General features: G+C 30.6%; 1 non-coding gene and 1 pseudogene across 1 annotated transcript; both read right to left on the reverse strand.

Annotated features, from left to right (window-relative positions):
- Positions 1–4,563: 4,563 nt before the first annotated feature.
- Positions 4,564–7,822, reverse strand: LOC149539546 (protein NRT1/ PTR FAMILY 2.13-like; annotated as a pseudogene).
- A 3,465-nt stretch (positions 7,823–11,287) lies between these two features.
- On the reverse strand, positions 11,288–11,375 carry LOC149539547 (small nucleolar RNA snoR126). The gene has a single exon (XR_016356596.1). It is a non-coding gene; the product is annotated as a small nucleolar RNA snoR126 (small nucleolar RNA).
- Between the last annotated feature and the right edge of the window lie 1,916 nt (positions 11,376–13,291).

Consider the following 13,291-nt stretch of genomic DNA (forward strand, 5'->3'; position numbering starts at 1 on the left):
CATTATTTCCTTATTTATTAATTATTTAATTAATAAATTGACCAAAAAACCCAAAATAAATAAAAAAATTATTTTTTGCCCAAAACTTGGCCAATTTCCTTAAGACCAATAACCTCATCCAAAATCTTCTAATCCTTCTTTAATTTCGATTAAAGGCTAATCTCATCATTTCCTACCCCTAATCCCAACTCAAAATATTTAATTAAGATTAAATATTAATCCTCATGTTTATTAAAAAAGTTTTAATAAATATCTCCTCAACCCAAACCCTTGAAATAAATAAAACTTTATTTATTTCATAAAATCTTATCCTAAGAAATTCTAGACTCTTCTAGAAAGTCTTCATCCTCATCCAAAGCCTAGACTCTTCTAGAAGATGTCTTTAACCCTAATCCTAATCCCCTCCTAACCTTGTCACATTCCCTAAACATGGGTTAAGACTTGCTAACTCAAGCCAAAGTTAACAAATATCTCCTCCTTCACCCACCCTCATTAAATGCCATCCACTTGCCTATCCCTAAGCTAATCCTAAACCATCCTAATCCATCCTCTAATCATTTGCACAAGCCTAAGCAAGCTTAAAACCCTCCTAATCAAGCCCAAGTCGAAATTGCTCTCATCTCCCTCAAAATATCTCAACCATAAAACTTTATGAAGTCCACTAGGCCATAAATGACTCTTCCAAGCCCTTTTATTGCTCTTACAAGCCATTAGGAGGGTCTTTATGAAGATTTTATCCCTTGAGCCTCCTTTGTTGACTCATCCTTCCCTTTTGCTCCATCCTCTCACCATGTGACATGTGTCACTCCTTGATTGGCTATAAGGAAGCACAATCCATGTGCTCTCCTCTCATGCAATCTGAGCCCTCCATGAGCTTTTTCCCATCCTTGCATCTTAGCCCTCAATCCCTCAAGCCTCTTGCCTATAAATTGAATCCTCTCCCAAGCCATTTTAACACAATCCATGAAGTAAAGTCATAATGCCATTTTGAGAAGCCATTTTACATCAAAACCATACACTCACACCCAAATTCCAACTCCATTTGAAGCCGTTTTTGAAGCATAAGCTTGAGCATACATCCTATCTATTTAGACAAAGCTACTCAACAAGAGAGCTTCTCATTGAGAGAGTCCATTAATGGCTCATATTCTCAATTGAGAGTTCATCTTAGTCTATCTTGAAGTTTATGAATTTTGTTTAGTTTGTAGAAGCTTTATTTAAATTTGGTTTCTATTAGCATACTAACATTGCTCATATATAGGGATGAAATGGTAGAAAAACCATGCATTCATGCTTAGTGTTCTAGATGATTGCAACCAAAAACTAATATAAATTTTGACATTATGTATAATGGGTAGGGGATGAGATAATAATAGAGGAACTAGTATCAATCAAATACCAACCAACTTCAAGGAGCCTCAATACAAGTTGCTTCTCTTAGACTAGCAGAATGATGATGCATGGATGTCCAAAATAAATAACTTAGTGACTTCCTTTGAATAATTCAATTAACAGTGAAAATATTTTTGGTATTAACTCAAGTGAAACAAAAAACTAATATTGTCATTTACTAGAGATTTACAATTGGTTGCGAAGAATATATGTCAATGTTGGACAAAGTAATACAAAATGAGTATTTGTGTCCAGTACATTAGAGATCATTAAAAATCTTATGCATCAAGAAGGGTTTGGGCTTAAGACGATACTAATGTGGAATTTTAAAGGTAACCTAATTAGGAACCACTACTAATAATAAATTTTAAATAAACCATGAATGTATATAACTCAGAATATGTAAGTTTAAATATACCATCTCAATGATTTTTCTCTTATGTTCAAGGATCATACATGGTCCTTGTTGGAGAAATCTTCTTAAACAACACACTCTATGATTGAAACAATTCAAAGGTCAATATGAATGATAATTTACATTTCATAATGTTGAAATAACATTGTTGGCAACAAGTTCTAGATGCAATTAATTATCTAAGACATAGAAAATGGAGCATATACCTATAATTTGAAAGTGATATATATGGTAATTAATTAGATTTTTTGTTCTTTTTAAAGAGAAATCCTCAAAAAAATGTATGTCTTCTATTGTGAATGAGGACGTGAATTTATATTTATATGTTATATGCATTTAATCACTTCTAATGATTCATCTAATATATTTTTGTATGTTTGATCAATTATGACAAATCAATATATCTACTTTAGATATATTTGTAATAGATAGGTAAATATTTAAGAATTTTTTATATAAGTTAAAAAAATATATATTAGTTTATTTACTTTATATATTATTTATATTTGAAAAAGATATACTAACATATTGTAGACTCTTAATATATCTAAAACTATAGACGTTAGATAGTCATCCTCCTGTTACTTTTAATTTGAATAAAATATTATAATTATATTTAAATAATATTATAATTATATTAAACTAAAATCTAAAAGAAAAAAATCTTAAACTCTTATGCAACAATATTGATAATATCTATTTATAACAAAACCTCAAACCGAAATAGTAGTAGTACCCTTACCCTCATCTGTAGATATTCATCTGAAAGATGGGTTACCATCAAATTCCATATTCAAAGAATTTTACTGCCATCGTTCTTTGACATTAAGCAGGTGAAATAAAAAGTCAGTATTGACTGAAATTTGTCCGCAAGCGAAACAACTGTACTTATTTTTCAACTGTCAGACAACGTGGCTGAATTTGAGTATTTGAATTTATGAGAGAAATTGTCTGGTAAAACGCCAAAGCTCGCACATTACTCCTGCACACAAGACTTGGTCAAGATTGACTTATTCCTTGACCATATGAGTCAACATATGAGTCATCATATGAGTCAACATATGAGTCAACATATTTTTCCTCTCTCTCTCTATATATATCAGATCGATGCCTTCGTTTCTTTGTACACAACTTCACTGAGCACCAGATTAGAAATTATTTCTCATCCGCTCTCCTAATTTGCATATTATTTAGACGCAATAAAAACATTCAACATTATCTTTACCAGATTCATTGAATTCTACTTTGGCTGCGATCTCTTGCAATGGCAATGTGTGGAAGAAATTATATGGCCTTGAAAACATTGTTGATGCTCTTCCTCCTCATCACAATAGTCTCTAATATTGAGATTGCAGATGCGCGTAGAATGGTAAAGCACAAGCACAAGCATTCATCTAAACCCCTTCATTCCCTACACGAACACGAACACCTGGTTCTAAACGAGAGATCTGCAAACACGTTGAAAAACAAACTGCCTTCAGGGCCAAGCCCAGGAGTTGGTCATGCATATATTAACGATGGTGGTGTCAAGAGCAGCTGGAGATCATCAGGAAATATATTGAGAAATAAACTGCCTTCTGGTCCAAGTCCGGGTACAGGACACTAATAACAAATAACAGAGGTGATATAAGTAGCTTCCTTTGCCTCTCAAGAGCTTAACATATATCTTATTCCATTGCGCTCTACCAATTGATTTTGGGTTAAAGTAGCATGTAAATAGTATACCTTATTCAGTAATGTAGGCATTTCCTCAACACCGGGGGGTTTCTATGAACTATGCATAGCATGTTTCGTACATATAATGTAAATGGGATACTACTCATGGACAAGCTCTTGTAAGAAATAGATAGAGCCAAAATTTAGTGATATGCAATAATAATAATCATCTATTGAGGGAATAGTGCCGATTTTATATTCTATAATTTTCATGTTTATTCGTGGCAAGTGTCATATAGTGACTTGTATTTGCCTTAAATCTAGTTAGTTGTATTAGAATAATACATTAATTTTAGTAATTGATAAGAAAGCCACTTTGTTTGCCAGTAACAACAAGGGCTGCGTGCAGCTTGAGTCCTTGCTCTTGCTGGGGGAGTATGAAAATACATGTGATCAATGGCATGCCCCTAAGCACTAACAAGCTTTAATTGCTAAAGAAAGTTATAAATTTTGTTTTCTTGGATTTAAGTGGAAACTTTACTTCTAGTTGCTTAAATGTGTTAGGAGTTGAACACATTTAGCATTACTACTTTTAGTTTAATTCTGCCTTTGTCAGGTTTTTCATTTCTCTCACTCATGAGAAATGGATCTATGAAATTTTTAACAGTAAAAAGTAATTAGTTTATAGGTTATAAATATATGAGATTATATCAAACTCTGATTTTTGTCGAGACAATGTGTACAGTAGACAATCTTATAGAAATCTGAATGAAATTATTAAAATTCAAATTAAATCAAAAGGGGATACAAAAACAGTAAAACATCATTACAAAAATAGTAAAAAATAGCAAAAATTCCTAACAAGATCTTATAATATTGTTATCATTATTCAATGTGTAATTTCTAAGTCAAATTCATGGATCACAAATATACTGCAATACAATTTCAAGTTGATTTCAACTTGTAGCAAGAATAATACCGTTTAGAAAAGCAAGGAAAACCAATTCACAAATATACTGCAATACAATTTTAAGTTGATTTCAACTTGTAGCAAGAATAATACCATTTAGAAAAGCAAGGAAAACCTACTCCATTTATTTTCAAGAAGGGGACAAGACATAGATTTTTGTCTTGTATTTATACCAGCGAGCACATGCTAAGAAACAACCAAAATTCAAGACCCCAGCGAGCACATGCTAATAAACAACCAAAATTCAAGACCCCCATTATGCAGAGAAGAGCATAAAAGTAATCAAGATGACCTTGGTTTATGTTATTTGCAAGCCAATCACTATTTTTGTGAATGATACAGATCAAAAAACTGCTCAAGTAGTATCCCACTACAAGTCCTGCAGCCACCAGAGTTGTAGCTATGCTTTGTCATGTTTCTCAAAATTTTGAATAAAAGAAATCAATTTTCCCTATGCTCAAAAATGCTTCTGCCAACCCCATTATCACATGTTGAGGAATCAACCACAGGCATTGAGACACTTTTTCTCAACATTGGTGGAAACACCCATTCCTAGTGTGCCAATAACCATTCTTGTCCCTATTCTTCTCGGTTGTGTTATTGTTATCCCCTTTCTCTCTGCTAAATGAACCACCACTTTGTCATAGATGGAAAATGTTATTGCAGAGGCTAGTAGATTGAAGACAATGCAAGAAGCCAGTGGTATTTGGAAATGGGAACCCAAATGCCTGTCCATTTTCAGCGCCTGCAACACTGAAAATGTGCTTTGCTGGGAATACAGAATGGCAGGGATGACTGTGCAAGACCATAATGTCAATGTTTTTATGATGGATTTAAGTTGTTCCACTTGATAAACTGTGGAGAGTCTCCATCAGTTCTGGTCTATTTGCCCATCTGAGGAGAAGTCCTCTGGTGTTTTAATGGCTGCTTTGGTGAGAAACCTGTTAGCAAATTGTAGGCTATTATAAGTGAATCTCTCTATATTGAATATTCAATATTTTTCAACTGAAATGAATTAGAATAAAATAATCTAATTTTTCAAGGTGTTAATAAGACAACTACTTGTGAGTGATTGCTACTCTTCACTTATATTTTAAATAGAATTGTTGAGTTGTTATTATTATTATTTATTGTTTTTATTAAATCAGTAGATAATACAGCTGATACATAATACCATAAATCTAAGTCCTTCCAATCTGAAGACTGATATTTTTGCTATAATTAAAATTAACCAAAACTCTAGAATACCAAAAGATGAGTAATATATTCACAAACCTACAATTATCATTATACCCTTCAGAACTTTTAACATAATCAAAACACTTATTACTGAGTGCCTCTAACCATTGCTATTGTTGCTAAGGACATTTGTCTTGCAAGACCGTCACTAGGCTTTGCCAATTCTCAATTTATTGTTAACATACTTTTTAATTGTATTGATCTTTCTGTAATCTGGTTTACAGGAACTATTTGAACATTTGAAAATTGGAATCATCAAATTGTATTTAATTGAAAAACGTTGAGCTGATAACCATGAATATCCATGCATGGCCCATATATTGACCTTCAACAATGGATAAAACAAGATGCCTTTGTTCAAAATTGACTCCTACCTTATCTTTCTAAGCGTCCTATTATTTTTAGGGTAAGGATATTTGGGGTCTGCAAAATTGCATACTTTAATAGGGACGTGCCTGACTTTTTTCATTACCTATCTTGGATTGCATATTTATTAAATAAAAATAAAGATAATATTGTCTTAAAGTTTACACCAGACTAATGGGTCAAAATCGAGATTAATTATTGTCAAAGTTTAGAAGACTTAAAGATGTTTTAAATTAATTTCTATTAAAAATCTTTGAATCTATTGCAAAGTAGAGGTCCGAGAATAATACCTCAGCAGATGTGCAAGGAGAAGCCCTGACTCAATTTTTCCTCTCTTGTATAACTCTTCTTCATTGGATGGCAATGGAAAATGCCTTTTTCTGAGGTAGGCTGCTATGACTTGGGCAAGCCCTGTGAAGGGGCTGCCCTCTGGAAGGACATGATTGTACAGCTTTATCCCACAAAAAAAAAATATCATTGATCTTACTGTCAGCAGCGCACACAGCCCAAACCCTAATGCCCAACTTACACTGGATTAAATGTACACAATTAGAGTGGAGGCTAAAACGAGTGAAACAAATAGAAAACAATAATAAAAGTTCAAGTAACTCTGAATCTGTCTCATTCCTTTTGCACTACCCTTTTCAAACTGGTTTGCTCCAAAAGTCCCTGAATTATATCTTATCCCTGCCGATGCTGCAATTGTTAAGGCAAAATAGTGATACAGAACGGCATATTGATTCTTCGTGGGAGCAATACATGTTCCCAAAGCTTGTAATTGGAGCCCACATGGAGGTGGTCTCAAGGAGTCTATAATGGCCATCAACATTTGAATGATCATTGCCTGAAATAAAACACACACCCAATTACTTACAAACTGGGAAGAAAAGAAAAAACTGCTTATATGGTACAATCCTGAAGTTAAATCCAGCTCAATTTCCATGCTCAGAAAAGTGAACAATACTGTATTAGAGTTGAAAGATATTTGGAAGTTTGTTTCAATACAAATTTTGGGTATGTTGAAATGTCGAGATAAAATTATATACATGACTTAAGAAACAAAACAATTATTTGAATTAGATGTAAACCCATAAAAACTTATAGGTGGTACAATTAAAGACATTGATGCTTTTCAAAAGTAGTAGAGATAAAATATCAAATATGTGCATGGGAAATTATAGATCAGAGTGTAACAAATAAAAGCTCAAGGCCATGTAATTAAAATAATGGATTACTTACAAAAAAGGAGAGTAATGAACCAACGGAAATAGCCCAATAGCGGCCAAGATATGCATCTGCAAGAAATGCCCCAACCAATGGAGAGAGATCATTCCCTCCATTAGAGATATTGATGATATGAGTGGCTTCAATGTTTTTTATGTTGAACTTGGTAATCAAATAAACAATCATATTTGTAGCCAGGCCTACTATTGCTGCTGCAGCACATAGCTCATTTCCTGCATGCATACGCTAGTCCAAAATTAAACACATCAAAAAGAAATTATCTCAAGTAATTGAATAATTATAACCCTTCTATTCTGATGTACCAATAATGAAAGGAAAAGACTTTCATCCTCCACGTTTCTTCTTAATCTTTGCATGAGCAACTAGGTTCTCTCTAAATCTTCCTCTACGTTAACAACATCTGTTATAGTTTTTGTAGAAGAAAAGCAATGAAAATGGAGAATAGAATAAATCATCTGGCTAATGCTACGAGTTCTAACATAGCCATCAGAGCTCTCCTTTCTATTAACCTCTAAGGAAAGAGTGTGGTCTGCAGCCATGTTGGTCTTTTCTCAATCGCTATGGCATTCAGTATATGCATGCATCTCTTTGTATTTCATTTTGGGTTGGACAAAGAATCCCAAAAAGAAAGGAGGCATGAAAATTGTGCAAATTTAATAATGAGAATGTGAACTAGTCAATAGTGATATGGCGATACGGAATATGTGGAATTAGAAGTAGAGATTCAATTCTTGGTTCTGAAATCTGATAGATTGATGCACAAAGAGCAAAACCAAGAAAATAATATGGAATAGCTGAAGACGCCAGAAAGACATACTGATGATCGACAGATGAAAAGTGAAGGAAATCTGTCCAGAGGTAAAACTCTTAAAAATGTCTCTCCATTTTTACCTTTTCCTTTCATGGGAGATTATGTATGGAATAGTTGAAATGAAATACACTTCATTACATGCAAACAAACTTCATTCAACAAGTGTTTACCTTTGCTGCCATTACATTTCTTGAGATTTGTTACAGGAGACACATAGCTTTCTTGCAAGATGACAATTGCCTTCCTACAATTTTTAGGTAATATCTCTACCCAAAAAAGAAAAGACCGCTGGAAAAATTAGCAGCAACCAATAGAAAAATATTAATTTATATTAATGACGTCATTATATTTTAGAAACTATAGTATAAGATGAGACTATTTGTAGAGAACAAATTCCAACTTATAAACTAATTCCTCTACATGTAATTGATAACATTAGTCTTCTACCTTATGGCAGGACTAATAATATTTATTATAATTTGATCAATAGCTTTTATACTATTCTAGAAGAAACTTTAACATAGAAATTGTAATATAGGATAATAGAGAAGAAAGATAAAATAATGAAATCTTTTTGGTTTCGTTACTTTTATATATTTATGATTTATTTTGATAGTCATGTTGGTATAAGTAGGAATAGGTTACATGATGTTCTAAAAATTTCAATGTTTAGATAAATCAATTAATACAACTATATATATATATATATATAAAAGAAATTGATAAACTCTTGTGTTATCAAATGAAATTATAACTTACCTATTTGTTGTACTCAATGTAGTAACTTTTGACACACGTTTGGAATTATTTTTAAATTAGACCTATGAAAAGTATAATTAATAATTTTTTTATAAAACTTGTGAAATTTCAATAGGTAGTAAATCTTAGAGAATGAATTTGATCATTTGAAATTAAAAAATTGTGTAAGAAACATAAAGGTAAGTTCACTTATCTAGACCTATAGATAGTTATTTTTTATCTTTCTATTAAATTAAGGTTCTCTACTAAAATTATACTTGAGAAGGAAAATTATAATTAAGGAGAGAGAGAACATAATGAATTTGATGACACTTTTGAAAAGTAGAAGAATCAAGATAAAAATAAGTCTTATTTTGAAGCCTTAAACTAGTAAAATGCAATAGTACTAATCTTAAGTAATAAATAATTAGTAAAGAACTATTGCAAATTTTTTTTTTAACTTAATGCATCTTGAATAAATATTTGAAATTGATTGTTTATAAATGTAAAAGAAAATTTAATAAAATTTAATCATATAATTAGTTTTACATAATAGTTAAATATACATTGAACCTAAGATTTTTTTTTGAGGTTGTACTTTACAGTTATGAAAACTATAATTAATTAATAATTATTTAAAAACTTTTAATTCTTTCAAATTTTGAATGTTTTAATGCATTATATATAAAAATATCATTTGTAGTGCTAATTGTTTTATTAAATCATAATCGATTTTAATATACAAATTAAATAAACATATTTTATGTATTTCAAATTTTCATATATCTATGTTTCCGAGAATATTGCCTCACTATAAAGGCATGTTTCCTTGAATTTTGCCCCTATAACACCCATGTATATGAGCCAATGAAATTGAAAGAAAATCGTTTCATTTATTTTAAAAATTAAAAATATCACATGTGTACATTAGAAAAATAAAAATAAAAAATTCAAAACAAAAATGCTTAAATCTAATTGGTTGAAATAAAATGGATTAATCAGTAGATAAGGAGAAGTGATTGCAATAGTATATTGCCTACCACAAATACAATAAGAAGTATATAACATTTCTTAATATTTGGTCATTGTTTGGGTTCGGCCATAACTTATGGTGTTGAATTGTGTGTTGTAGAGAGAAACTTTGTATTTATAAAGAAAAATTTTAAGTTTACAAAGAATCGGTTAGTTTTGACTATTTAGTATTTTTAGTTTATGAATCAATCTTAATAATATGTGATGTTTAAGAAGTTCTATGTAGAAGTAGGAAGGAAGAAGCAGTTTTCTTGAAAGATAAATTTTGTGAAAATCGATATAGGAGTTGCAACTAGGATTTTTGAGAACAAAAGAAGATATATTCCAGACTAAAGATATTATTATATTTGTGGAATAATAGTAAATATTTATGTAAACATAAAAGAAAAAATGTAGTTGAAATTTACTAAAAGAGAAAGGGCTTCAATTCTAATTTTCTTGATGTTTCATTATTGTTTGAATAACATTGAATACTAATTTTCATCATAATAATCTTTTGTACTTTACAAGAAGAAGGTTAAATTGATTTTAAAATCAACTATGTCCTAAATTAAATCTTCTTTTAAAAGATTTATATTGGACGGAGTTAAATACTAAATATACTTAATTAAAAGGTTGAAAAAATTAATATGTACTTATTACAATAATATTCTATTATCTAACATTAATTAAATATTTCAATCCATGTTTAAGCATTACATGCTAAAGCTTAATTATTAGGTCAAAACTGCTAAATAGTCAAAGTTGATTTACTTCTTCCAAACTTAGTTTTTTTCTTAGTGTATCATGTTTAAGAGTAACCATATTTCAATGTAAAAATACCTTTTTAAGAATTTAAGTAATGTAAGATTCAAGATTCAAAACTGCTACAAAACTGTACTATTCATTCATTATGATGGCTAATAACTATCACTTGAAATAATATTCTTGGAACTAATTTTAGAGCTTTTTAAGTTTTGGCATATTCTAACTACTACACCATCTTACTTAATAAAAATAATTTTCATAATCTTTATTTCTACTAAATACACAATTTAATACAAGTGACACGAAGCGTCATAGTTCTTGCCATATGCATGATAGTTGTATTATTGTGGAGGATGGAGGGAAGGGCTTGGAATTAGGTAACAGTCAGTTAATTGTAAATTGAACATGAGAGAATTAGTATGAAATTGTGAATTGATTCACAAATGTTAACAGTTAATAAATGTAAGGGGCCCATGCAGAACTAATCATTGCTAATCACTGGAAATTTATGGATTAGCACTTAAATCATTTATCTACTTGGAACAACAAAATGATGAACAACATGATATCATAGATTTCAAAATAATTGTTTTAGTAGAGAAAGAAAACCATTCCAAAGAGTTTAGACCTAACACAAAAATGCACAAACAAATAATCAGAATTTCTCAATCAGCAGGGGGCTCAGACATGCATAAATCATAGTCATCATAGAATCATTTTAATGAATATTGAGGATCGAGATATGTGTTTCATCATCATTGCCCCCAAATTTGTTGCAGATAAAATAACGGTGCACAAAAACATTTTGGTGGAAAACAACATTTTGAGTTTCTCTAAGAACAAATATTGAACTTTAAAGAAGAAGGCTAAATGCATATTACTAACAAAAAACCTTGTATAGACAATGTTTCGACTACTTGAAGATACAACAAAAAATAAATTCAGAAATCCTTAATCTAGATCAGTAGAATAAGACAAAATAAAATCCAATTTTTTTAATAAATTTTGCCCCTTTTGGATAGTTTATACATTTTTAAAGTTTGTGGTAGTATGGTGTTTCATTTAATTATAGTTGAAAGAGAAAAAAAACTCTATAACATCAAATACTACTTATAAATCCCAAAAATGGTTATTTAGCATAAGGAACAAAAGTACAATTTCCAAAAATTTGTTCAAAGCATGTTAAAAACTTAAATGATATAAATAGTGCTTACCCAGCTAAAAGAAATTAGAATGAATCTTAAGGTTTATTCTATATATAACAATAAAATAAGAGCCTTAAGCTATACCAAGGCCAAAGATTGTGGGAAGAAAAAAGCAAACATATATGTAAAATGATGAAGATTGCTTTGGAGGATCAAATGTGTACAAGGATCCTTTGGTCAAAGCTTATATTAGAGTGTGTCTAAATATGGAAAAGGGCATCCATTTCTATAAGTATGGGAATATTTATGATACTAGTAGTTTCTTTGCTTGTTCACAATGCTAGAAAAACACTTAATCCATAATAGATACTTATTTTCAGTGTGGCAGTCTTCTCTTCCCATACAGAAGAATGTAATCATAGAAATTGATTTTTTTTAATCAAGGCTCAATTTGAAGGTAATGGAAACCTTATTGAAGATTAGATCCGAACCATGATTTCCAAGCATGTTGCACCATGAGAAGAGTTCATGGGCATGCAAAGCAAGACAGCAGTAACTAGGTTAGAGCTAAAAATCAAACTTAGCTGCCAAAAAATGTCATCCCAGGTTTTACAAATCAGCAAAAATTGAGCCATGGACATGGACTCGTACAGTTCTGTCTATTTTAACATGAATTTAGTAGACTCAGAACTAAATAAGTTTGCATCATTATGCATAGAGGTTCATTTTAATATGAATTTAATCATCAATTTAGAAATAAAATGGTTTACTGCATTACATATGCAAGGTATTGTAGCTGATCAATGGCATTATTATTACAACACAAATAGGACTATACAACAACTCATTGCATTTAAATAAACAACCCATAGAAACAGCTCTTAAAAGCCTATTAAACTTTACAAAAAGAACCACAAGATTTCCATAGATATTAGTATCCACAGACACAATTCACAATCAACTAAGATTGAAAACAATTAATAATTAAACTACAGAAGTTATATTGACCAACATTATCACAGAAAACAAATCATCCATTGTTTTAAAAAAATAGCTTTAGTAAATTTTATAGGTACAAAGAAACATGTAGACAAATAAAAGATGAACTGTAGTAATTTTAAATGTCAAGAAAGCATGTTCTAAATGCTTAATTCACAATGTCTTTAACTTAGTCTTTAACCAGGTAATTTTTCAAAATACAAAGCTTATTGTCTTGAATATGTACATACACATATGGTTACTTTAGAAGCAGTATATATACATATAATTGAGTGAGGTGTTTTGACTGTACAAAACTTTGATGTAGTGGAAGATGTACATAAGAAACTGTTACATTGAATGTAATAGGGAGGTGTATTTTTTTTGCTGCCCAAATGTGATACCTGCAAAATTGGTAACATTATTAGTGCATTGTAAATGACAGTTAATAGGGAAGAAGTAGTTGATTTTTATAATTAAAAATAGGCAAGTATAAAGAATAAGTACCTTTGTTGTTTGATGCCCAGTTTATTGATTCATAAGAACTGCATGTGTGA

This window comes from Cupressus sempervirens, chromosome 9, assembly GCF_028749045.1.
Source record: "Cupressus sempervirens isolate cs-2001-9-10 chromosome 9, ASM2874904v1, whole genome shotgun sequence".
Taxonomy (NCBI): Eukaryota; Viridiplantae; Streptophyta; class Pinopsida; order Cupressales; family Cupressaceae; genus Cupressus; species Cupressus sempervirens.